The sequence below is a fragment of the Pelophylax lessonae genome (assembly GCF_965119305.1).
Source record: "Pelophylax lessonae genome assembly, chromosome: 11".
NCBI classification, from domain to species: Eukaryota; Metazoa; Chordata; class Amphibia; order Anura; family Ranidae; genus Pelophylax; species Pelophylax lessonae.
The window spans coordinates 171,107,104-171,132,695 of record NC_138778.1 but is presented as its reverse complement, the minus strand read 5'-3'; the positions used below and the strand labels follow the sequence as shown (position 1 = coordinate 171,132,695).

The 25,592-nt window shown below is 43.7% G+C and overlaps 1 protein-coding gene across 1 annotated transcript in view; it reads left to right on the top strand.

Moving 5' to 3' along the window:
- The window catches only part of LOC309566677 (beta-1,4 N-acetylgalactosaminyltransferase 2-like), a gene marked incomplete at both ends in the record, with an annotated part of 345,172 nt that overhangs the window by 296,279 nt on the left and 23,301 nt on the right, over positions 1-25,592 (top strand). The gene's annotated exons all lie outside the window — the stretch shown is intronic.

Sequence of the window (25,592 nt, the reverse complement as noted above, 5' to 3'; positions counted from 1 at the left end):
AGTGTCAATGTGTTTTAGGTAGCACAAAAAACCCCAAAATGTGCACTATTGTTTTTGGGCTGTACTACGGGCACAAACAACAAATAATTGGGCCAGGCAGTTTTCCTTTAATAATAATAAAAAAGCAGGAGATACAGTATCCATAACCATTTACCACCAAATGAATGCCCAATTTGTCCTGAAAAAAACCAAGGTATAATTCACTTGGTTGTACAAACTAGTTGTGATGAAATGTATGGTTTTATTAACACATGTCAAAGTTGAAAATTGTACTTAGGCATTAACGTTTGTTTTACCCTGTGTAAAGGGTTTAAGGTAATATTAAAGGCAACATTTTTTTTTTGTTTTTATAACAAACATATTATACTTACCTTTGTGCAGTGGTTTTGCACAGAGCAGCCCCGATCCTCCTCTTCTTGGGTCCCCCCCATCGGCGCTCCTGGCCCCTCAATCCTGCCAAGTTCCAAGCGGCTTGCAACATGTATACATGTTTTTAGCTGATATTTTTCTATGTATATTTTCTTGTTTTTATATTTTTTTGTCTATAAATAAAATATGGATTTTATATAAATTTGGTAGTCCAACTTGCCTCTAAAGTCTGACCTAGTGTTTTTTTTTTCCCTTTTTTTTAAGTATGTAGCACTGCCCCCTTGTAGTTGTATGTTCTTCTGTGCCGCTTTGACCCTGTAAACTGTTCAGCCTTCCTGACACTCTAGGTTCACACATGTTGTGTATACCTTTTAAATGACACACTGACAGGGCCGGTGCTAGACTATTTTGCGCCCTAGGCAAGACTAGCTACTTGCGCCCCCCCCCCCCCCCCCACAAAAAAAAAAAAATCAAAATTAATTTATTAACTGTAGCACCAGAACTCCTGCATAGCACTAGACTGATGACCTATAAGGGCTTTACTCGTGTGCACCCATGAAACGTCCCTATATTTTTTCATAGGCAACACTTTAAAAGCCCCCTACAGGACATCGCATAAGTGTTATGCGGGGGTTCTGATGCTAGAATTATTGCTTTCACTCCTATGTGTGCGTGATGCATAACATGTATAGGGCAATTGCTTGCATTTTTGTATGTGTGAGTGTGTGTGGGGGGACTCTAAAATGTTTTTTTTTTTTTTAATGTGTCATCTTAAATGTTGAAAAAAAAAAATATTTTTTTACATAACGTTTATTGTTATTACATAGGGGACCAATGAACTCCTATGATAGCATTTAGATGACAGGTACTCTTTATTAGACATTCAGGGTCTATTAGACCCTGGATGTCTACTCTGTATTTGGCTACAGCTGATGGAACACAGATGGTGCTTCCCTAAGCACAGCTCCTGTGGAATGGCAGTGTCGGTCCAGTAAGTGATGTCATACATGTCACTTCCTAGTCATTGCTGAGGAGGGAGGCTCAGTGGATGGATGTTCGTGAAGCTCCCGCCATCCTTCCCAGGGCCCTCCCATGACCGCGCCGGGCCCACAGGTGGGATAGCAGAGCCCGGTAAACAAAGACAGATAAAGGTGGGACAGGAGGGGGGGGGGTTTACAGCCACGTGGAGGGAGGACGGAGCCAGGTGGACAGGAGAGGGGGGTTCAGCCAGATGGGGGGAAGGACAGAGCCAGGTGGAAAGAAGAGGGGGGGTGCAGCCAAATTTGGGGAAGACGGAGCCAGGTGGACCAGAGGGGGGTGCAGCTAGGTGGGGGGGGGGAGGACAGAGCCAGGTGGACAGGAGAGGGGGGAGGTGCAGCTAAGTGGGGGAGGAGAACAGAGAGGGGTGAATAGGAGAGGGGGGTACAGCCAGGTGGAGGCAGCCAGATGGACAGGAGAGGGGGGGTGCAGCCAGGTGGACAGGAGAGGGGGGGTGCAGCCAGGTGGAGTGGGGGTGCAGCCAGGTGGACAGGAGAGGGAGCTGAAGCCAAGTGGACAGGAGGGGGTGGTGCAGCCAGGTGGACAGGAGAAGGGGGGTGCAGTCAGGTGGAGGGGGGTGCAGCTAGGTGGACTGGAGAGAGGGGGCAGCCAGGTGGACAGGAGAGGGGGGAGGTGCAGCTAAGTGGGGGAGGAGGACAGAGGGGGGTGAATAGGAGAGGGGGGTACAGCCAGGTGGAGGCAGCCAGATGGACAGGAGGGGGGGGGGTGCAGCCAGGTGGACAGGAGAGGGGGGGGGTGCAGCCAGGTGGAGTGGTGGTGCAGCCAGGTGGACAGGAGAGGAAGGTGCAGCCAGGTGGACAGGAGGGGGTGGTGCAGCCAGGTGGACAGGAGAAGGGGGTGCAGTCAGGTGGAGGGGGGGTGCAGCCAGGTGGACTGGAGAGGGGGGGAAGCCAGGTGGACAGGAGAGGGGGGATACAGCCAGGTGGAGGGGGGTGCAGCCAGGTGGACAGGAGAGGGGAGGTGCAGCCAGGTGGACAGGAGAGGGGGAGGTGCAGCTAAGTGGGGGAGGAGGACAGAGACAGGTGAATAGGAGAGGGGGGTACAGCCAGGTGGAGGCAGCCAGATGGACAGGAGAGGGGGGGTGCAGCCAGGTGGACAGGAGAGGGGGGTCCAGTTTGCTGGAGTGGGGGTGAAGCCAGGTGGACAGGAGAAGGGGGTGCAGCCAGGTGGGCAGGAGAAGGGGGGTGCAGCCAGGTGGACAGGAGAGGGGGGGTGCAGCCAGGTGGACAGGAGAGGGGGGATACAGCCAGGTGGACTGGAGAGGGGGGTGCAGCCAGGTGGACAGGAGAGGGGGGTGCAGCCAGGTGGACAGGAGAGGGGGGTGCAGCCAGGTGGACAGGAGAGGGGGGTAAAGCCAGGTGGACAGGGGGTTCTTACCTTAGGGGATGTCATCACTGGTACTTTTTCCGAGTTCCCTCCACATGTCAGGCAGCGGCAGTCTGTGTCAGCTGCCCCAAGATCGGGAGATGGGGTCTCCTACAGGTTGTCACAGCTCACGCAGGGGAGACCTCCTCCAGCTCCTCCCCCATGATAGGTCATCTGATCTCTGGGTTCTTCCCCCTGGGTCCCGATGGTGGGCTGTGAACTAAATAGGTGGCCGGCCGCGGAGAGGCTTGGTGAGCGGGGCGGGCTGCAGGGCTCCACCAGGACAAGTGGCCCGGCGGCCCCGGCTTGGCGTGTGCCCTATGGCCAGTCCGGGCCTGGGTGGATTCATCCCATTTGTCTCATCCACAGTGCCACCCACCCTGCTCCTCCAATGGCTGCACATCGCCCAGGGATGGAGGCGGGCAGAGAGTTGACAAGGCTGCTGTACACTGGCACCGCTCAGATCCAAGGGCGAAGGAGAAGAGGAGGCCGATTGATTGGCTGCAAATTTCCCCCTCCTCTTCGGTGTCTGATCACAGCTGCTGAGCCCTGGCTGTGCCCTAGGCGGCAGTGCGCCCTAGGCGGCTGCCTAGTTTGCCAAATGGGAGCGCTGACCCTGCACACGGACACAATGCAAATTGGTTTTAACTCCTTAGCTTAGCTTTACTCAAAAAGAAGGCTTAAAGGGAGTATTACCAAGATGCATATCATTTGAGCATAGCCAAATTAATATCCATAAGCAGCGCTACAAAACATGATCTTAATGGAATTAATCAAAGTTCATGCGAAAGATAAACTGAAATCAGTCCAATAAATGAAAAGTCCAATAAAGCTCTTGTGTGATCCAAGTGAGGAGTGTATCACCGTTGCTGGAACATGAACAGGTACTCAAACCCTTCACCTCACCACGTGCGCTTCTCCCAAAGGAAACACACTTACCAGATCCTGCTGTAAACTGAGCCTATAAGATAGAGTTTCCAAAATCATCCGCATAAACAGAATCTTTGCAGCCCTGTTCACCGCTGTAACGATCTCTCACAGAAAGTGCATGGGAGGGAAATGAAAGCAGGGCACATAGAGCAGTATCGCCAATACAATACACACTTTATTAATATTCCACCCTCCCCTCCACAATTGCACTTACAAAGTATAAAGTTAAAACAGCATGGATAATGTTTAAAATCACAGTACGGGCACCGCCAGTCCACTCGTCAGCGTTCCGGAAGTCCACGGACCAAGCCGAAGTTGCCGCACAGTGTCCTGTTGTCAAGGTGACCGCGCAAATCACACCCTGACATGTTTCGTCATAGGACGCTCTCCATAGAAGTCCTATGACGAAATGCGTAAGCGCGTGATTTGCGCGGTCACCTTGACAACGGGACGCTGTGCGGCAATTTCGGCTTGGTTCGTGGACTTCCAGAACGCTGACGAGCGGACGGAGGACCGGTAAGCGGCTGGTGGCGTCTGTACTGTGATTTTAAACATCATCCATGCTGTTTTAACTTTATACTTTGTAAGTGCAATTGTGGAGGGGGGGCGGAATATTAATAAAGTGTGTATTGTATTGGCGATACTGCTCTATGCACTTTCTGTGAGAGATCGTTACAGCGGTGAACAGGGCTGCAAAGATTCTGTTTATGCGGATGATTTCATGGTACGGATGAGTTTGGAAACTCTATCTTATAGGCTCAGTTTACAGCAGGATCTGGTAAGTGTGTTTCCTTTGGGAGAAGCGCACGTGGTGAGGTGAAGGGTTTGAGTACCTGTTCTTGTTCCAGCACCGGTGATACACTCCTCACTTGGATCCCACAAGAGCTTTATTGGACTTTTCATTTATTGGACTGATTTCAGTTTATCTTTCGCATGAACTTTGATTAATTCCATTAAGATCATGTTTTGTAGTGCTGGTTATGGATATTAATTTGGCTATGCTGAATTGATATGCATCTTGGTTATACTTTTTATATTTAGGCGGCAGCTTTTATTTTATTTTATAAATCCAATCTTTTGATAGTTGTGCACACGGTATATCAGGAGTGCAAGCGCTGGGTGATTGAGATTTGATATTTAGTTATTGTTTTTCAGTCCTTTTCTTTGATTAAAGGGAGTATTAATCAATTAGGGCCTGGGTAAACAGCCAAGGCTCAGTTGAAATAACACTAAAGAACACGTAAATTACCAGTATAGTAACAATTAAATACACAAATATACACAGTATCCTACAGTAAGTGAATGAATCTCTGATGAAGCTATAAATTGCTACAAGAAATACTCCTGCTAAAAGGGAACACCAGGCCGCCCTATAGTACCTGTATCCTAATGAGAGACGAGGCAATTTAGATACCAGTAACGTGTCCCCTTTAAGAGCAATTAGATAGCAATGTTCAGAATGCAAGGCCTTGATATTATCCATCACCCGAAACATATGGTCTTCAGGATAAAGCATCTGCAACTCAATTTCCTTTTCCTGGCCGAAAGTTCAGGCTGAATTGAAATTCGGACAGTGCAGCCAACCATTAATCTCCAGTGGCATCCAACTTAGCAGTAGACAACAGGTAGGTCAAAGGATTGTTATCGGTTTTTACCACAATCTAAGCTCCATAACAAGTAGTCTCGCAGCTTGTCTACTACTGCCCACTTGACGGACAGAAACAGAGTAGTTCTTCTCAGAGGGAGTAAGACTTTGACTCACATAGGCTATCGGACAGAGCTTCCCTGCCATCTCTTGATACAGAACTCCTCCGAGCCCATCTCGGTTAGCTTTCACATGCAACTCATAAGGCTTGGAAGGGTCAGTGTAAGCTAGAACTGGGGCTCTCCTTCAAACGTCTAAAAGCCTATTCACACTTCGGGTCCATTGATCCTGAACAGACTCACATGGTTTTCTAGGCCCCCATGGCCGTAGCTCCCCTGGACTCAACTTCTGCGACTCTTCATTCCCTTCTCTCTGCAACAACTCACTCAGAGGTCTCGCAATTTGCACAAAATTCTTCACCAATCTTCGATAATAGGAGCAAAAATCCTAGAAAGGACCTCCGTTCTGTAACTGTCCTTGGTCGGGGCCATGTAGTAACAGCTTCCAGCTTTCGTGGGTCAGTGGCTGCTCCATTGGCCGAGACCATATGCCCCAAGTAAGTAACTGACTTCTGGTAGAATTGGCATTTTTCTAACGACAACTTCAGCCCCTCTGCATGAAGCCTCTACAAGGCCTTTTCGAGTCGTGCCTCGTGTTCCTCTAGAGTCTTGCCAAACACGATAAGATCATCCAGATACACACGTACTTCTATCAAATTCATATCTCCCTCTGTGTTCTCCATCAACCTCTGAAAGGTGGCTGGGGCTCCTGCCAATCCCTGTGGCATGCGATCAAACTCGAAGAATCCCAATGGACTGACGAAGACCGTCTTTTCTCGGTCATCAGGGTGCATTGGTATCTGGTAATACCCGTTCTTCAGATCTAACACACTGAACCACTTTGCTCCAGACAGATACTGCAAAGCATCTTCTGTCTGAGGGGTGGTGTACTGATCAGGTTTAGTTCTTTGGGTTAGTGTTCTATAATCGATACACATCTGAATGGTTCAATTTTTCTTGTGCATCACCACAATGGGGGACACGTAAGGGCTTCTGGATTCCCTAATGACCCCAGACGGTTTCAGTTCCGCTAATTGCTCCCGAAGGTCTTCAGGGTCACTCAGAGGGATCCACCGAGCTCTCTGCCGGTAATGTATGTCTTCACTCAGTCGAATTAGATGTTGGGCACTCTTAGCAAAACCCGCTCAAAGTAATTAATAGAAAACATCTCTTCTCAATTTTTTGATTCCCTCCTTCCCCTTGAGAGGCATACCAGAAAGTTGAACTTGGAATTTTCCTTCCCAGTCCTCACCAGTGGCCTTCTGAACCTAATCCTACAATGTCACAGGAGTGGCTAGCACCATCTGAGGTTTCAGGCTGACAGGCTGACCTGTAACATTGCGTACACTGACCAGGACTCTTCCCCCCTGGTTTTTGACAACATCTTCATGGGCACAATTTCTGGGACCAATTTTATTCCTGTCTCATCTCCCAATGAGTCAGCTTCCAGCCCCATGAATGGACCTGGCTGGTCCCAAGACAACTTGACAGTAGCTTTCATACATACTTTCTCTCCAGGCTGCAGCACCTTCTCTCGAGTGTCCAATCACCACAGCCTTCCCGCTCCTTCAGCTGGTGCCCTTTGCTCCTGGACCACACGCTGAAAAGCATGTCTCAACTGTGGTTGTATCTCCTCTGCAATCAAGCCATTTGCAGGCTATTGGGATGAGTAGTCTTTTCACCTGGTTAGTGTTGGTTCCTATCAACAAGGAATTCTGTTCCGCTTCTGGAGGCCGAGGACAAACAACTGCTAGTGTATCGAAGGTCTCTGGCTTCCCAGCAAATGAAGGGTTAAAGGTTATCTTGATAGAGGGATATGCTCCAAGTGTTTGTCATAAAAATCTCTGTACAATAGGGTCACTTGGGCTCCAGTTTCAAGCAAAGATTTAGTGTAGATCTCTTCCACTTGCAGTAAAACTATTGGAGAAGGAAGGCCCTACTAAGTTTGGGTTCTAACTATTTTCCTTTGTGGCGATAGAGTCCGTTCTACCACTTTTCTTTTGGCACATTTCTAGCTTGTGCCTCTGTAGCCTGAGCCCTAACTAACTTCCTCTGTGGTCCGTTTCTTTTTTTTTCATTTAGGAGAGGGTGCGTTGACCTCTTGTGTCTTCACCCCAACCCAGGTGACTCATTTTTAGATGAAGGCAAAGAGGTAGTGGGACAGCAGATTTTGTCCTTTATAGATAGAAAGGGAAGTGTTTGGCGCTGCCAATATATGTATGTAAAGATAATATTGGGTATGATTAGAAATATATGGTGTATTGTTATTATGTTTCTAAAAAAGGGAATAAGGTGCAGTGATGTAATCAGAAATATTCACATATAAATAATACTCATAAAAAACAGCAATAAATGAATATAATATCTAAAACACTGTTAAAATGGAAATAAAAGCTAGTGCCTCTCAAGTGAGGGTGAGAAAGTGACGTAGTGATTGATGTAATATAAGTGGTAAGCACCACCCAAAAAGGATTTTCCTTATAAAAAGAAACTGTGCCCACAATGGTTAAAATATATAGATATTGAAGAGTGAGCCCAATATATTATAGTGTAATAAAATTTGTGTACAGTGACAAGTAAGACCAAATAAATCCTAAATACGAAATAAACACACCAAATGAGATGAAGGACTCAAAGGTGTTGGAACAAGGCTGTGTGGATAAAGTGAACAGTGCCCAAAAAAGTGCTCAGAAAAAAGGGGGCTTAGCCTTGAAAAGTTCCAAAAGAAAGTAGTGAAGGTACACAAGAAGGATAAAGTGTACCAATAAAAATGGTGTTGAAAAAACTATATAGATGTAAAAAATTCAAAGTATTAACATATGGAATGCCTTTAAAAGATAAAGATACAAATGGGAGAAGTATATAAAAAAGTCTTTGAAACCAAATATCATTAAAAAAAGTCCAAAGTTATAAAAATAAGGTGCCAAGAAATTCTGGAGCCGCGGGGTGGGTAATAGTGGTGTGAAGTTGTTCGGTGCTCCCCTGTCCCGTGGGTCCGGTGCTCCCCTTTCCAGTAAATACCGAGCTTACCAGAAAGAATTCCCCCCACAGGGGTAAATGCAGGTCGATATTTCAGGGATCGCTCCCAAGGAAGGGGGGTCCGGTCACCTGGTCCACTTTACACCTGGTCCACTTTACTTGGTCCAATCACCCGGGTCCGGATTGATTAGCGTACTAATTATGGGTATCCCAACCTTAGTGCTCCATTTTGGCCATCCCAGGACATATGTAAAGGAAAGATGCCTCCAATAGTGAAGTAACGTTTAACAGACTTTATTGTGTCAAGATTAAAAAACGGTACTCACATAAATAGCAGCTGAAATACACATTCATATGGCATATGAGCCGCAAGGTCCTCTCTGGCGGTGTGGCGGTGAGTGGTGTGTACTCCACCGCCCGGATCTGCGTCCCAAGCCGACTCAGCAAACACAAGCGGAAGTGATGCGGTGCGCACTCTACATGTTTTGTCGTATTGACGCCATCAGGAGTAGCGCAGACCGCCGCAATTCCGCTTCCTTAAATGTAAGAATGGTTACCTAGCAACCCAGCGTAGCTTCAATGGTTTTTAGGCAGCTACCCAATCAGAAAAAAACACAAGTGTCTTGTCACTTGTTGTTAGGTAGAACCCGCCTATGTAAATTAGATCTTTGTTTTGTGTGCTGTGAGTAATACTCCTTATTGGGTTTCCGGTATCCACAGCAACATAGGATTACGGACATCCGGATTGTCCTGACAATCCTGAACTGTCAGCAGATTATATTCATGTTCTAACCGTGTAAGCTACGGTATATACTGGGAATGAATTAAACGGTTTGGTATATAAAAACATATATATTGGGAGGTAGATATTGAAAAGCTAAAAACAGGAATTGGAATTTTATATCAGACTAAATAGTAAATTTGGACCAAACCAGTTAAAAGAATTATAGAAATAGGGTGAATAAAAATAAATAAATGAAAAACACTGGTAAACCGGTAGTCATTCTTTCCTTACATGTATATACCATATTTATCCAGCATATATAGACCCGATAATAGGTCTGATTCAATTGGTCTATATTGGGATATATGTATATATACGGTATTTGTTTATTAAAAGGCAACAGAGTGGGTTTTATATCAAAAAGGCGCCTCCAGGAGGGAGTAATACTATAGAATGCGTATAGTTGGGGTATTCATCCAAATAGACTCAATCACCACAACAAAGTGGGTATTCAGTAAGTAATTAGGTTCTGGATAAAGATGAATATACTCCTGCGTTACACGAAAACAACTATTAATGATAGGGCATATATATATATATATATATATATATATATATATATGATGGAATAAATATATTATATGTCAAAGAACAATTATGCATGAATCTATATATAATGGATAATAGATAAAATAAATAAATAAAAGGAGGTATATTGAATGTAATCATGGGAGACCAAAATTAGCTAAAACATATATTAGCTAAAAACAGGTAAAACATGTATTAGCTAAAAAAATTGTGCATATGTATAGATGAACAAATTAGATTTATCCAGATAAAAAAATTTTTTAGATAAAAAAAATATATATTAATCTAGTGGAGGTGTTAATATTAGAATGTAGATAAAAACGAAATGTAGATAAAAACGGAATGTCCATCGCTAATACTTTGTGGTGTGAATATTCATGTAAATTCATGTTAGGCATTGGGAATTATACATGCCGAGCATATAAATACAAAATGATTATAAGAAGAGTATATGTACGGAATTGTGGTATAAATATTGGTATTTAAAATTATTCAAGTGCTCATATAAAATAAGATATTCCAAAAAGGGTCTTTTTGAAGGGAGGAATATAGCCCGGAAGGGATCCGGAGTTAATTGGCTAACTGCCAGTTTTTAAATATTAGTTAAGATTTAATTGAAACTAGGATATAAAGGTCAATAAATAAATTAAAATACATTTTAAAAATTGGATATAAAACAATTAAGGTCTATATCCAAGTTCAAGCCTCCGAGTTGTAACGATTCCAGTTGGTATATCCATTTTGTCTCATTTTTGGATATTTTTCTTGTCTTATTTTCTCCCCTCCAGTGTTCTTTTATGGTATCAATACCATAAAAAACTAGACCTTGTGGATTTTTGTTATGCACATCAAGAAAATGCTTCGACAAGCCATGTTTAGGAAAGCCCCTTTTTTATGTTTTTAATATGTTCACGTATATGTATGTATAGGGGTCGTGTAGTTCTACCCACATATTGGCGTCGGCAACTGCATTCCACAACATAGGTCACATGTGTACTGTGACATGTGATGAGACTGTTAATTTTGAAATTTCTTCTGTTAACATATGACCTAAATTCTGTGATCTTCTTTGATTGTTGTGGGTTGTTCCTACATGCCAAGCATTTCCGGCATCGTACGAACCCTTTCATATCTGGGAAAATTTGTATCTGTTTAGGTGGGTCCACTACATTCTGTACTAATCTATTGCGCAATGTTGGTGCCTTGCGGTAGATGAATTTGGGCTTGTTTGGAAGAATTTTGGCTAGGGTTCTGTCTGATTTTAGAATAGGCCAGTATTTTTTAAAAATCTTTTCCATTTTCTTATGTTGCTTATTGTAGCCGGTAATAAAGGCATAGTCGAAGTCTGTGTTTTTGTTTCTAACTCTTTCAGTGAGTAGAGTTTCTCTATTCATATTTTTCACTTGGTTTTTGGTAATTTCTAGTGTCTCCTTTCTATATCCTTTTTCAATGAATTTATTTGTTAGTAATTTGGCTTGTTCCTCAAACTCTTCAATTTTTCCACAATTCCGTCGAAGCCTCATGTATTGACCTTTCGGTATGTTCTGTTTCCACTTGGGGTGGTGGCAGCTTGTTATAGGGATATAGCCATTTTTATCTGTCTTCTTGAAGAAAGTCTTAGTTTGTAGTCCCCCATTATCTTTATATATTTGTAGATCCAGGAAGTCTATTTGTGTTGTGCTTTGGTTTCCCGTAAATTTGATCCCGTATCTGTTATTATTTAATTCCTCGATGAACATGTCTAGTGTTTGTTGTGATCCTTTCCATAACATAAAAACATCATCAATATACCTCCGATAAAAACATAAGTTAGGTCTTTGTGTATTGTAAACGTATTCCTCCTCAAGTAGGTCCATAAATAGGTTAGCGACGCTCGGGGCGTAACGTGCCCCCATAGCAACGCCCTTAGTCTGAACATAAAAAGAGTGGGAATGCCAGAAATAATTATTTGACATTGCTAGTTCCAGCCCCTCTAAAATGTACTCTATTTGTGTCTGTTTGAGGTCCGATCGCTCGTGTATGTAATGTTCTGGTACCTTTGGTACCCTAATTCCACTTTTCCTAAGTGTATGCGCCCCACCATTCTCTTTTGGTAACGTGCGCATACACCTTTAAGACCGATGCTGTCATCACTGAGCGCCGCTGGAGCGGCTATTTCAACCTCCGGCGGTCTCACTCACATGTTCGTTCAACGCCGCATAATCTGCCTTGAAGCTCTCATGCTTGCAAGCATACCTCGCTATCGGAACCACGCTGCTGATCCCTGTATCCCGCTACCGGATCATCCGCTCTTGCCGAACCTCTCCTCTACTACATTGCTACTAGTGATAAGTACCCCACAGGGGAAACCTCTATAACCTTCATACTAAAGCTTACACTATCTAGCTCTGCATACTAAGGACTATTACTACATCTGCATTAACTAAGATTGCTAGCTCTTGAGCCTAATACCATCTGCTCTTGCACTGGGTTGGTCTATCCTGTATGTTCACCTGCTACTCTATCATCTGCTACCATACATGATTGCTTAACCTATCTGCATCCCATCTGCTACTATCTTACTTTCAAGAACATTCCTTTCAAGTGTCTGTCATCTACCATCTCTACCCAACCTGTCTCTTCAGCCTATCATCACTATATTTCTATACATATAAGTCACTCTAGGAACATCTTATTGAGTGTGTGTATCTACTTGCTGAATTGAGACTATCCACACATGATGAGTCTTGGGAGTTGGGATTGGTGTCTCAGCGTTTCTCTACATGACTACTGAAGTGGAATATTTCTGCAGCTGTAAATCCACATTATACATAAAACGCAGGAGCGTTACAGTGTAACGCTTTTTTCACTCCTCTTAGTCCATCCTTCTGTTTGATTCTGGTGTACAGGGAGTTGGCGTCCACTGTCACCAGTATCCAGTTGTCTTCAACCTCTGTGTTTTGGAGTTCCCTTATCAATTGCGCACTATCCTTCAAGTAGGAGTTGCCTTTGGGTACTAAGGGCTGGAGGTATTGATCTAGATACTCCCCTAGCCTAGAGAAGAGTGAGTTCACCCCACTGATAATCGGTCTCCCGGGAGGTTTTTCTATTCTTTTATGGATCTTTGGGAGGTAGTACAGTACAGGGGTTTTGGATGCAGATGGAAGTAAATATTTTGCTTCTTTATCAGTGAGGATGCCCATTTCCTTCCCCTTTTTTATATAGCGTTCCAGTTTGTTCTTATATTCTCTTTTGGGGTTTGATTTCAATTTCTTATAAGTATCAGGAATCTGTACTAGGTTGTTCATCTCCTCCTCGTAATCCTCCTTTTTCAGAATGACCAAACCTCCCCCCTGTAAGATTCTGGTACCTTCGGTACCCTTCCAGCCCATTTCTTCCGCATTGCGTTCCACCATTTAGGTAGGTGGAACGCATATAGCTACCTGTCCCTTTAATTCTCATGACGTCATCACTAGGCGCCACTCTGAGCGGCTATTTCAATCGCCGGCTTTCACTCACAAGGTGATCGTGCAAACCGCTTGTTATACAGCCTTGTCTGACGCTGTGATAAGTACCCCACAGGGGATTCCTTCCTATCAACTACACTATCTACTCTTGCATACTAAAGACTGTTGCTATCTATGCATTACTATTTCTATCATCTGCACTGTTACATAGATTGCTAGCTCTTGAGTCTACTACCATCTATATCCTTGCACTGAGTTAGCGATTCCTGTACACTTCATCTGCTGTCCCCTACCACCTATTATTTGTACATGATTGCTAACCTATCTGCATATTATCTATCACCATCTGCTAACACTCCTGAACATTACTATTGAGTGCCTATCATTGCTATCACTACTCACGCCTGTCCTTTCAGCACATCACCTCTATACTATCGTATACAACCTATCACTCCAGGAACATCTTATTATCTGAGTGCCTGTATATTTGCATGCTGAGGCAGGCTGGGCCACAATGATGAGTCTGGAGAGTTGGATATGGTGATTCAACACATCTCTACACGACTACTGAGTGGAAATTCTGCAGCTGCAAATCCAGTTCACTAAACAAACGCCGGAGCGTTACAGATTGCACGAACCAGAAAAAAAAATGGATTCAGCAGAATTAGCCACTCATGTGTTACAACTAACACAAAAGGTAGATGCATTAATCCTTTCCCTTGCCGAAGTGAAAAATGAAAATCAGACTTTGAGACAGCGGATAGCCCGTGTTTCACAGCTCACTGCTGCTCAACCTCGTGAGCCCAAAATAAACCCTCCTCTAGTGTTTACAGGTGATCGGAAAACATTTTGTGAATTTAAAAACGCATGTCAATTGCTTTTTAATTTAAAACCTCGTACTTACACTACAGACCAAATTAAAGTCTGCACCACTATTTCATATTTGTCGGGTGATCCACGGGCTTGGGCAGACTCTCTCTTTGAGAAAAATGACCCTCTTCTTAACTCCTATCCTTTATTCTTAGCAGAACTCGCTAGCTTATATGAAGACCCAAATAGGCAGAGTACCGCTGACAGCCAATTTAGGGCTTTAAAACAAGGAAGGAGACCTGTTGAAGACTTCGTAGCAGAGTTCAAAAGATGGACCCTTGATTCAGGGTGGAATGATGCATCTTTGCGAACCCAGTTCAGACTCGGGTTATCAGAAGCCGTTAAAGACGAGCTCGTCCGAGCGGATTTACCTGGCACTTTGGATGCCTTAATACAACTCAGCATCAATATTGACAGGCGACTGCGAGAAAGAAAGGCTGAGAAAATGGAGTACCATTATCCAATCCTTCTCGGGTTTTGCCCGTTGACCCTACTCCTATGGAGGTAGGAACCATACGCCCACCATTATCGTCTACTGAACGAGCCAGGAGAAGATCTGAAAATCTCTGCATGTACTGCGCCTCCCCGGATCATTTGATAAGCGTCTGTCCCCTTGTCCGCAAAAAAGAGGGTGAGTGTTCACATGTCTTGCTGGGGGGATTAACGACTTCTTTTTCTAATCCCTATCTTTTTATTCATTTGACCTTACAGTGGGACCACAATAGGATCACCACCAAGGCTATGATCGACACAGGATCTTGTGGGAACTACATTGACACTAGTTTTGTTGCTTTAAATAAAATACCTATTATTTCAAAATCTAAACCTGTCTCTGTTAGTTTTATTAACGGTATTCCGTTATCTTCTGGTCCAATTACCAATCAGACACAAGCACTCCTTGCTACTGCTAACGAGTCTCATGCTGAGACCACCACTTTTGATGTATTACCTTCACCACATTTTCCCATTATTTTGGGACTTCCCTGGTTACACATACATACACCAATCATTGATTGGAAAACACGGACTTTAACCTTCCCCTCTCACTACTGCGAGACCACGTGTAACCTTCAATCATACAAAAAAATCCTGTCCATGGTGTCAGATGAAATTTCACCACCATCATGTTATCAGGATCTATCAGAAGTCTTCCTTGAGAAAAATGCTCAAGTATTGCCTCCCCATAGGGACTACGATTGTTCTATTGATCTACTCCCTAATAGTAAACTACCTTTCGGTCATGTTTATCTTCTTTCTCAGGATGAACTTTCTCATCTCAAGGAATACTTGGATGAGAATTTAGCGAAAGGGTTTATTAGACCCTCTACTTCTTCCACAGCTGCAGGACTTTTCTTTGTCCGCAATAAGGATTTAAGTCTCAGGCCTATTATTGACTATAGGCAATTAAATATTAAATACCATTACGATAGAGGATCGCTATCCTTTACCTCTCATTCCCGAACTCATTGAACAAGTGCGCGGAGCTACCTACTTTTCAAAATTGGACCTAAAAGGGGCATACAACCTCATCCGAATCCGTAATGGGGATGAGTGGAAGAAGGCATTCAGAACCAGATACGGATTATTCGAATATCTAGTGATGCCTTTTGGGTTGTGTAATGCTCCCGCAGCATTTCAGCGATTCATAAATGACATCTTCAGAGACTTACTTGATGTTTGTGTTGTGGTATATCTGGATGATATACTCATTTATTCTCAGTCCTTGTCCGAACATGTAAGACATGTAAGACTTCTGCTATCCAGATTACTCGCACACAATTTATACGTAATATTGAAAAAATGCCTATTTCATAAGGAAGAAGTACTATTCCTTGGATACATCATATCTAAGAACGGTATCAAGATGGATATGAGCAAGATATTGTGTATACTGGATTGGCCTGTACCAACAACTCGTAAGGCATTACAACGATTCCTTGGATTTTCAAACTTCTATAGGAAGTTCATCAAGAACTTCTCTTCTATTGTGAGACCGCTCACACAACTTACAAGTGTAAAGAAACCATTAAAATGGTCTGAAGAAGCAAATAAAGCTTTCCGGTTGTTAAAATCAAGCTTCACTTCTGCTCCCATACTACGCCATCCAGACCCATCCCTCCAATACATCCTGGAGGTAGATGCGTCAAATATGGCTGTAGGAGCAGTTCTTTCCCGACGACCAACGAATACTTCACCACTCCACCCAGTTGCTTTTTTCTCTAAATCACTAAGTAGCCCAGAGGTGAATTACCCAGTGGGTGAAAAAGAGTTGCTTGCCATAAAACTGGCACTAGAAAATTGGCGACATTTACTTGAAGGTACTCGATTGCCAATACTCATATATGCAGATCATAAGAATCTCCAATACCTTAAGACCAACAAGACTCTTTCCCACCGGCAGGTACATTGGTCATTATTCTTCCTAAGATTCAACTTCCTAGTGACCTACACGCCTGCAGACAAAAACAAAAAAGCGGATGCGCTATCACGGCTAACCGAAGATAACTGCGCCGAAATCCCTTCACTTCCTATAATACCCCATGACCGTATTATTGGTGTTGTTCGTTCCTTGAAGGAAGAGATTCTGCACAGTATAGGACTGGATTCACCACCACCACAACTAAGTGCTGATGCAGAAGGCTTCCTCTACTTTAACGACAAACTCTACATACCTCCTGGTATGCGTACTAAGATCTTGGAATTATCACATGACGTACCTATGGCAGGACATATGGGTATGACTAAGACATTCAATTTGCTAACCAGGCAATTTTGGTGGCCTGATATGAAGACGTCTGTACAAAAATTTGTTTCCTCATGTGACATCTGTGCAAGGTCCAAAATTGACACTACAAAACCATCTGGTCTACTTTGCAGTCTACCAATACCCAAAGTTCCATGGGAAGTTGTGTCCTTAGACTTTATAGAAGAATTACCACCTTCCAAAGGATTTACTACCATTCTAGTGTCAGTGGACCATCTGACAAATATGGCACATTTCATTTCTATTCACAGACTACCTTCATCTAAGGAAACAGCAGAATTACTAGTGAAACATGTGTTCAAGCTACATGGAATTCCAAAGACTCTTTTATCTGACTGAGGTTCACAGTTCATCTCCAAGTTTTGGCAAGCTCTATGTCATATACTACGAATTGAGCGAAAACTTACTTCTCCCTACCACCCTCAGACCAATGGACAAACTGAAAGAGTCAACCAGTGTATTGAACAATATTTGCGTTGCTACACCTCATACCTTCAGGATGATTGGGTGGACCTCCTCCCTCTGGCAGAATTTGCTTACAATAACGCAACCCACAGTACTACTAAGCAAAGTCCATTCTACCTAAACTATGGGTTTCATCCCACACTTCTTCCACCACGCATACTGCCATCAAGTAACCCAGTAGCCTCTGACTATCTTACCCAAATAAAAGACTCTCTGGGTTTACTTAACACCACCATCTCACATGCTCATAGCCAACAAAAAAGGTACTACGACCTCCGTAGAAGACCTTCTCCTCAATATGCTATTGGGGATCTCGTTTGGCTATCTACGAAAAACTTAAGGTTAAAGATCCCCAGTAAAAAGCTTGGGCCTTTGTTTCTAGGACCTTTCCCAATTGAGAAGCTTATTGGGAGAGCTGCAGTTCAAATCACCTTACCGGCAGATCTTAAAATACACCCCATCTTTCACGTGTCGCTACTGAAACCACATGTTCCCAAAGAAGGAATAAGACCTACCATCTCGCCTCCACCTCCAGTACAAGTTGAGGGCGGAGAAGAATTTGAGATTAAGGAGATTTTGGATTCTCGTATCCACAGAGGGAAACTCCAATATCTCATAAGATGGAAAAACTATGGACCCCAAGACGATACCTGGTTGGATACTTCTGACGTTCACGCTCCCAGGCTTATATGAAGTTTCCACTCCAAATACCCGGAGAGACCAGTGCTATAGGCCTCCCGGAGCCGGCCTTAAGGGGGGGGGGTACTGTAAGATTCTGGTACCTTCGGTACCCTTCCAGCCCATTTCTTCCGCATTGCGTTCCACCATTTAGGTAGGTGGAACGCATATAGCTACCTGTCCCTTTAATTCTCATGACGTCATCACTAGGCGCCGCTCTGAGCGGCTATTTCAATCGCCGGCTTTCACTCACAAGGTGTTCGTGCAAACCGCTTGTTATACAGCCTTGTCTGACGCTGCCGAAGCCTCCAGCTATTTCCTATATCTCGCTACTGATCCTGTATCTCGCTACCTGATCCTTACCTCATTACCGGACCCCTCATCTCTCTAAACCAACTAGTGATAAGTACCCCACAGGGGATTCCTTCCTATCAACTACACTATCTACTCTTGCATACTAAAGACTGTTGCTATCTATGCATTACCATTTCTATCATCTGCACTGTTACATAGATTGCTAGCTCTTGAGTCTACTACCATCTATATCCTTGCACTGAGTTAGCGATTCCTGTACACTTCATCTGCTGTCCCCTACCACCTATTATTTGTACATGATTGCTAACCTATCTGCATATTATCTATCACCATCTGCTAACACTCCTGAACATTACTATTGAGTGCCTATCATTGCTATCACTACTCACGCCTGTCCTTTCAGCACATCACCTCTATACTATCGTATACAACCTATCACTCCAGGAACATCTTATTATCTGAGTGCCTGTATATTTGCATGCTGAGGCAGGCTGGGCCACAATGATGAGTCTGGAGAGTTGGATATGGTGATTCAACACATCTCTACACGACTACTGAGTGGAAATTCTGCAGCTGCAAATCCAGTGCACTAAACAAACGCCGGAGCGTTACACCCCCTTATCCGCCGGTCTTATGACAATCTTTTTATTTTCTTCCAGTTTTTTGATCGTTTTCCAAATTTTCCTACTGTTGTTATTATTGGTGTTTAAATTTTTTATCTCATGTTCCACCATTTTCTTAAACGCGTTAACACACTCATTATTGGGTACCTTAGGATTAAAGGTAGATCGATTTCTCAAATCTGTATGTTTGAAGGTGGTATTATGTGATTGTCTTTGGGCTCCTTTTAGTGTAAAAAACTTCTTAATATTTAGTTTCCTAATGAATTTTTGTACGTCAATGTAGGTTTCGAATTTGTCCAAATCTTTATTGGGTGCGTACTTAAGGCCAAGGTCTAAAATTTCCAATTCGTCTTTGGTAAAAACAATGTCCGTCAAGTTAAAAATTCCCTTCCCTAAAATTCGCGCCTTCGTTTTCTTTCTCCCCCCCCGTTTACCTCTGGTCCGTTTCCTCCTGGCCAGTTTCTGTTCCACGTGTTCTGCCTCCCAAAATTGTAGTAGGTCCCCATGGGGTTCATCCCTCCCCTCTGAATGGTTGGGATGAATTGATGGCTGCGATCCTGCCACCCTCTGTTGTCCTGCCTCCATCGGTTATCGGTAAACCCTGGGGGTCTCATCTCCCTTTGTTCTCCTCCTCGGTTGTACCATCCTTGTTATCTCGGAGGTCTTCCACGGTTGTTCCATTGAAAAAAAATGTCTCTCTCATTCCTCTCGTATTCTCTTGATGGGGGATTCCTTCTTTCCCTCAATGGAGAAAATAGGTTAAAAGTGGGTAGTCTATATTGGGGAGATTCATATCTTTGATTGAAGAATCTGTAGTTCCTATTACCCCTAGGTGTCCTCTGGGGTCTCGGGGGAAATTCCTGGTAGTTTCTGTCTTGTCTGGGTGCATATTGTGGTTGCTCCCTGCTAGGTCTAAAAGGCGTTTCAAGAGGTGTCCTGGGAAAAGGTGTGGCTGGTTTTTTGGAGATTGGTGTAATGGGTTCATCATCTAGTTCATCCTCATCCGGGGTTGTTTCTCTTGATGGATGAGCCGGTGTTTCTTGCACCTCCATTGCTTCATCTCCTATGGAGGTTTGCCATTTATAGACCTTCTGGTCCTTATAGTCCAAGGTGTCCCTACTAAATTTTTTCTGTTTCTTTTTTTGAACTTCGGTGTCGTATTTGGCAATGCTGGTTTGTAATTCCTTCTCTTTATCTTTGTATTCTTTAGTAGTTGAAAAAGGGGTCAGAAGGGGTTTGAGTCTAGTAATATCTTTTTCTATTTCCTTAAGTTTAAATTTCCTTCTCCCAATGATTTGTTTAAGTAATTCTGATTCACATCTATTAAAAAAGTTGTACCATTCATCCATAAGGCCTTGGTCAGAAATGGCATCATTGGGGTGTACTTCCCACCTCAATCTGCGTGGGGTCATTCTCTCCTTAATGTACATCTCTAAGGTTGAGATGTCCCACCACACTCTTAACTGCTTTTCTAAATCGTGTTTTAACTGTTTGAAAAGTTGCTAGGTAACCATTCTTACATTTAAGGAAGCGGAATTGCGGCGGTCTGCGCTACTCCTGATGACGTCAATACGACGAAACATGTAGAGTGCGCACCGCATCACTTCCGCTTGTGTTTGCTGAGTCGGCTTGGGACGCAGATCCGGGCGGTGGAGTACACGCCACTCACCGCCACACCGCCAGAGAGGACCTTGCGGCTTCTTTGCCATATGAATGTGTATTTCAGCTGCTATTTATGTGAGTACCGTTTTTTAATCTTGACACAATAAAGTCTGTTAAACGTTACTTCACTATTGGAGGCATCTTTCCTTTACATATGTCCTGGGAAAATGGAGCACTAAGGTTGGGATACCCATAATTAGTACGCTAATCAATCCGGACCCGGGTGATTGGACCAAGTAAAGTGGACCAGGTGTAAAGTGGTCCAGGTGACCGCACCCCCTTCCTTGGGAGTGATCCCTGAAATATCGACCTGCATTTACCCCTGTGGGGGGAATTCTTTCTGGTAAGCTCGGTATTTACTGGAAAGGGGAGCACCGGACCCACGGGACAGGGGAGCACCGAACAACTTCACACCACTATTACCCACCCCGCGGCACCAGAATTTCTTGGCACCTTATTTTTGGCCTTTTTTAATGATATTTAGTTTCAAAGACTTTTTTATATACTTCTCCCATTTGTATCTTTATCTTTTAACCACTTTACCCCCGCTCACTTTGCTGCTACTGCAGCAAAGTTGCTCGTTCCCGTCCAGCGACGTAGACCTACGTTGCTGGACTCCGCCCCTCGTGGGCGGTGCGCGCGCGCCGCCAGAGGCTCGCTCCCGCTGTTTTCAGTCACAACGGGAGTCGGGCCAGGGGAGGAGCAGCGGCGATCGCCGCTGCTCTTACCCGATCGTCGGGGATCGAGTGTGGAGATCCGCCCGCTGTGTGTAAACACAGCGGGCGGATCTCTGAAGTGACAGGCAGGGTCAGATTGCAGGGTTCAGCATAGCTGAACCCTGGATCTGTCCTTGTGTCACTCTGTCACCTCCCCCCCCACACGTCAGTAAGCACCAGGCATACATTAACCCCTCCCTCTCCAATAAAATTAACCCCTTCCCTGCCAGTGTCATTTTTACAGTAACAGTGCATATATATAGCACTGATTACTGCAGTAATGTCACTGGTACCCCCAAAAGTGTCAAAAATGTCATTCATGGGTCCGATCTGTCTGCCGCAATGTCGCAGTCCCGCAAAAAAATCGCAGATCGCCGCCATTACGCGTTAAAAAAAAAACACCAAAAATGACAGAAATCTTTCCCTTTGTTAGTAAACGCAATAACTTTTGCGCAAACCAATAAAAATACGCTTATTGTGATTTTTTTTACCAAGAATATGTAGCAAAAAACAAATTGGCCAAAAATTTAAAAAAAATTTGATTTTTACATTTTTTTGGGGGGGAATTTCATATAAAAAATGTGAAAAATATTGTTATTTTTTCAAAATAAACGCTCTTTTTTTGTTTATAGCGCAAAAAGTAAAAAATCGCACAGGTGATCAAATACCACCAAAAGAAAGCTCTGTTTGTGGGAAAAAAAGGACGTAAATTTCGTTTGGGTACGGCTTCGCACGACCGCGCAATTGTCAGTTAAAGTCGCACAGCGCCGAATCGCAAAAAGTGGCCTGGACGGAAGACAGCAAAATCCTCCGGTGGTAAAGTGGTTAAAGGCATTCCATATGTTAATACTTTGAATTTTTTACATCTATATAGTTTTTTCAACACCATTTTTATTGGTACACTTTATCCTTCTTGTGTACCTTCACTACTTTCTTTTGGAACTTTTCAAGGCTAAGCCCCCTTTTTTCTGAGCACTTTTTTGGGCACTGTTCACTTTATCCACACAGCCTTGTTCCAACACCTTTGAGTCCTTCATCTCATTTGGTGTGTTTATTTCGTATTTAGGATTTATTTGGTCTTACTTGTCACTGTACACAAATTTTATTACACTATAATATATTGGGCTCACTTTTCAATATCTATATATTTTAACCATTGTGGGCACAGTTTCTTTTTATAAGGAAAATCCTTTTTGGGTGGTGCTTACCACTTATATTACATCAATCACTACGTCACTTTCTCACCCTCACTTGAGAGGCACTAGCTTTTATTTCCATTTTAACAGTGTTTTAGATATTATATTCATTTATTGCTGTTTTTTATGAGTATTATTTATATGTGAATATTTCTGATTACATCACTGCACCTTATTCCCTTTTTTAGAAACATAATAACAATACACCATATATTTCTAATCATACCCAATATTATCTTTACATACATATATTGGCAGCGCCAAACACTTCCCTTTCTATCTATACATACTGTATAATCTCTTTGAGGTTATATTCCGAGGTGGGCTGCAGCCAATTGAACCATTTTTAGTTTGTTTACCCTACTATCCTTTTCTATCCTAAGCGCGGATTTTTTCTATTACATTCCAGATTTTGTCCTTTGCTTTTTCTCCGATACTTTTCTAACTCTGGCCCCCGGAATTTTCCCTCCTTCTTTGGAAAGAGTATCTTCTGTAGGGCTCTCAAAACTTCTGCCAGCAACTCTGGACTGACTTGGGGCATTTAGCCTTGAAATGCCCAATTTCTCCATATTCAAAACCTCTCCTTTCCCTGGTTGGAAATAACCCTGATTCTCCAGGGTTGACTCTTTGTTCCTGCGTTTTCCCTTGAGTCTCCATCACTTGCAAAAGGGCCTGATATATCTGAGTTTGAACTTAAGAGACTTAAGTCCTTATTTCTGCTGATTTCGGAGCGTCAGCTGACTTCTTGCTGTCTGGGCTCTCTCATGCCTTTCTTGATCCGTTTTAATCTCACTGCCCCCACCTGAGAAACTAGGTTCTGCAAGAACAACACGAGCAGAAGCTCTCTCCTTCCCCCCTCCTGCAATTAGCTCTCTCGCCCCTTGACTCTTTTCTTCCAACAAAGTTTCCTCCTCCCTTACTTCTCTCATCAGTTCCGAGTATGTAGGGACCGTCCGTGCATCTTTCAGCAGTAACTTCAACACAATGGGGCGATTTGGATGGGCCCCTTGCAGGACTCTATCCAATCGAGCTTGGTCAGCATCCTTGATGTCTATGCCCCTTTTGAGGATGATCTGGTGTAACATCCTATCCACTCAAGAAATGTATTCAGAAAGTCTCTACCCTTTTTGTTGGTGGGTGTGGTTAAACTTGTACAACAGATCCGGGGTCCTCTCTACCCTTCCAAAAACAGCATACAAAGCATCTATGTAATCCATAGCTACACAGTCCTTCTTTCCCATCTGCAGATTTCAGATCACTTCGGCCGCTGGACCCCTGGGCCCTGAGGTTTTTACTAAGCTGTTGTCTCTTCACAGCCTCAGTACACTCCACTCTACTACTGCCTGAGTAGCCTGACTCAGCCATGTCTCGAATTCTTCTAATCCAGCCGGAGTCAGCAATTGCCCTGAGAAGACCCAGAGCTATCTATATCCTTGGTTCGCATTACCGGAACCATTCTTCATCAAACTCTCAACTAGCCAGCTCCATATAAAATCAGACGGGGGCACCAGTCCTACAGGAGTCTGCACCAACTAGCCCCATTATCCCCACACTGGCTTGCGGTGGTGACGGCCCCTCTGTGGTCTCTTCCCTCTCTTGCAGTGGGACCACCTGAGCTATTACCCCTTCTGTCAAGGATACCTCTTCTTCCGGGAAACAGGCAGGTATATCTCGCTGCCACTCCATCAACACCCACATATAGTCCAGAGTAAACTCTGCCTTCACATCCAAGCTGTAGGTGCTCTGCTCTGGCACTAAGGCTCTCACCCACTGTCGGATCTCCTTCTCTGTACACTCATTTCCTGAGATCTCTAGAACAGTGCTTTGCTCCATCCAAGCGCCTTGAGCCCTTCCCCAGGTGGCTGTAGCAACTGGGTCCATCTCTTTCTCTCTAAATGGCTTGTGACTGGACTGACTAGGGCCTGCATCAGCAAATAACATCCTGGACGAGCCCCCAAATGTAGTACTACTCCCTTGGGGGTTGCTTGTAGTTGTATGTTCTTCTGTGCCTCTTTGACCCTGTAAATTGTCCAGCCCTCCTGACACTCTAGGTCAGGGATCCCCAAACTACGGCCCTCCAGCTGTTGCAGAAGTACACATCCGATGAGGCATTGTAAAACTCTGACATTCACAGACATGACTAGGCATGATGGGAATTGTAGTTCCTGAACAGCTGGTGGGCCATAGTTTGAAGACCCTTGCTCTAGGTTCAGACATGTTGTGTATACCTTTAAATGACACACTGATACAATACAAATTGGTTTTAACTCCTTAGCTTTGCTTTACTCAAAAAGAAGGCTTAAAGGGAGTATTAATCAACGAGGCCCTGGGTAAACAGCCAAGGCTCAGTTGAAATAACATTAAAGAACAGGTAAAAAAAACAGTTATAGTAACAAGTAAATACACCAAGTATCTTACAGTAAGTGCATGAATCTCTCAGGAAGCTATAAATTGCTATAAGAATTACTCCTGCTAAAGGGGAACCCCGGGCCGGCTTATAGTACCTGTATCCTAATGAGAGATGATAAAATGTACTGTAGATACCAGTAACGTGTTCCCTTTAAGAGCAATGATATAGCAATGTTCAGAATGCAGGGCCTTGCTATTATCTTCACCAGCAGTTGGAGCTCAAAGAACAAAATGATTCCCCAGTGTAGCACAGTGTGAAACAGGCAATGCAAGATAGCTGGTTCTGATTAATGATGATCCACTAACTGATCCAAGGGGAGAGTGTCTGTGTTCTAGATCTCTTATTCCTCACAAGTGTTAAACAGAATAAGCCATTGACCCCATTTTTTTTTTTTTAATTTTTGTTCAGGCAGTAAACTGACTTTACAGGCCAATTTATAGAGTGGTAATACTTGATTAACTAGGTCTTTTAACAGATTAATGTGGATTGATTTGGCATCGATCCACAAAGAAGTTGGCCATCTTAGTAGAGGCAGGGCTTTGTTTCCTCATGTCAGAGCTTCTGGAGAGCAGTGAGAATAACAGTAGTGACATCATTAAATCTCACTCCACTCTACTGAGACTAGCAGCAGTGCCTTCGATCTCACAATATACAGATATGAGGCTGCAGTAGCATAGCTCTCAACTGTCCCTGATTTAAAGGGATTGTCCCTGATTTGGAAAAAAGTCC